This window comes from Centroberyx gerrardi, chromosome 21 (assembly GCF_048128805.1).
Source record: "Centroberyx gerrardi isolate f3 chromosome 21, fCenGer3.hap1.cur.20231027, whole genome shotgun sequence".
Lineage (NCBI taxonomy): Eukaryota > Metazoa > Chordata > Actinopteri > Beryciformes > Berycidae > Centroberyx > Centroberyx gerrardi.
In genome coordinates this window covers 20867294-20869793 of record NC_136017.1, presented here as the reverse complement: position 1 = coordinate 20869793, position 2500 = coordinate 20867294, and positions in this window count along the sequence as shown.

The window sequence follows — 2500 nt, the reverse complement described above, 5'->3', positions numbered from 1 at the left end:
GCGGGGCCACTGCCCGCGTGGTTCCCCCTCTCTGGTCTTGGGGACTTAGCCTGTTTGCAAAACCACCCCTTACCGTGTCACTCGCCCAAACACCAGAGAGGCCGAGAAGCGGGGCCACTGCCCGCGTGGTTCCCCCTCTCTGGTCTTGGGGACTTAGCCTGTTTGCAAAACCACCCCTTACCGTGTCACTCGCCCAAACACCAGAGAGGCCGAGAAGCGGGGCCACTGCCCGCGTGGTTCCCCCTCTCTGGTCTTGGGGACTTAGCCTGTTTGCAAAACCACCCCTTACCGTGTCACTCGCCCAAACACCAGAGAGGCCGAGAAGCGGGGCCACTGCCCCCGCTGTTCCCCCTCTCTGGTCTTGGGGACTTAGCCTGTTTGCAAAACCACCCCTTACCGTGTCACTCGCCCAAACACCAGAGAGGCCGAGAAGCGGGGCCACTGCCCGCGTGGTTCCCCCTCTCTGGTCTTGGGGACTTAGCCTGTTTGCAAAACCACCCCTTACCGTGTCACTCGCCCAAACACCAGAGAGGCCGAGAAGCGGGGCCACTGCCCGCGTGGTTCCCCCTCTCTGGTCTTGGGGACTTAGCCTGTTTGCAAAACCACCCCTTACCGTGTCACTCGCCCAAACACCAGAGAGGCCGAGAAGCGGGGCCACTGCCCCCGCTGTTCCCCCTCTCTGGTCTTGGGGACTTAGCCTGTTTGCAAAACCACCCCTTACCGTGTCACTCGCCCAAACACCAGAGAGGCCGAGAAGCGGGGCCACTGCCCGCGTGGTTCCCCCTCTCTGGTCTTGGGGACTTAGCCTGTTTGCAAAACCACCCCTTACCGTGTCACTCGCCCAAACACCAGAGAGGCCGAGAAGCGGGGCCACTGCCCCCGCTGTTCCCCCTCTCTGGTCCTGGGGACTTAACCCAAACACCAGAGAGGCCGAGGAGCGGGGCCCAACTCTACCCGAATTTCAACCCCTTTTTCGGACCCAGAGACCCGGGAGCGGCCCCCTATCTCCAGGCGGCTCTCCACCTCCCTTTTACCCGATTTAGAGCCCCTTCTTCGGCCACACACACCTGCTATCGGCCCCCTACCTCCAGGGGGCCCTCCACCTCACTTTTAACCCAATTTAGAGCCCCTGCTTCGGCCACACACACCTGGGAGAGGCCCCCTATCTCCAGTCGGCTCTCCACCTCCCTTTTACCCAATTTAGAGCCCCTGCTTCGGCCACACACACCTGGGAGCGGGCCCCTATCTCCAGGCGGCTCTCCACCTCCCTTTTACCCGATTTAGAGCCCCTTCTTCGGCCACACACACCTGCTATCCGCCCCCTATCTCCAGTCGGCTCTCCACCTCCCTTTTACCCAATTTAGAGCCCCTGCTTCGGCCACACACACCTGGGAGCGGGCCCCTATCTCCAGGCGGCTCTCCACCTCCCTTTTACCCGATTTAGAGCCCCTTCTTCGGCCACACACACCTGCTATCGGCCCCCTACCTCCAGGGGGCCCTCCACCTCACTTTTAACCCAATTTAGAGCCCCTGCTTCGGCCACACACACCTGGGAGAGGCCCCCTATCTCCAGTCGGCTCTCCACCTCCCTTTTACCCAATTTAGAGCCCCTGCTTCGGCCACACACACCTGGGAGCGGGCCCCTATCTCCAGGCGGCTCTCCACCTCCCTTTTACCCGATTTAGAGCCCCTTCTTCGGCCACACACACCTGCTATCCGCCCCCTATCTCCAGTCGGCTCTCCACCTCCCTTTTACCGGATTTGGAGCCCCTGCTTCGGCCACACACACCTGGGAGAGGCCCCCTATCTCCGGGCGGCTCTCCACCTCCCTTTTACCCGATTTAGAGCCCCTTCTTCGGCCACACACACCTGCTATCGGCCCCCTACCTCCAGGGGGCCCTCCACTTCACTTTTAACCCAAGTTAGAGCACCTGCTTCGGCCACACACACCGGGGAGCGGCCCTCTATCTCCAGGCGGCTCTCCACCTCCCTTTTACCCAATTTAGAGCCCCTGCTTCGGCCACACACACCTGGGAGCGGGCCCCTATCTCCAGGCGGCTCTCCACTTCACTTTTAACCCAATTTAGAGCACCTGCTTCGGCCACACACACCTGGGAGAAGCCCCCTATCTCCTGGCGGCTCTCCACTCCACTTTTAACCCAATTTAGAGCCCCTGCTTCGGCCACACACACCTGGGAGCGGGCCCCTATCTCCAGGCGGCTCTCCACCTCCCTTTTACCCAATTTAGAGCACCTGCTTCGGCCACACACACCTGGGAGCGGGCCCCGATCTCCAGGCGGCTCTCCACTTCACTTTTAACCCAATTTAGAGCACCTGCTTCGGCCACACACACCTGGGAGAAGCCCCCTATCTCCTGGCGGCTCTCCACTTCACTTTTAACCCAATTTAGAGCCCCTGCTTCGGCCACACACACCTGGGAGCGGGCCCCTATCTCCAGGCGGCTCTCCACCTCCCTTTTACCCAATTTAGAGCACCTGCT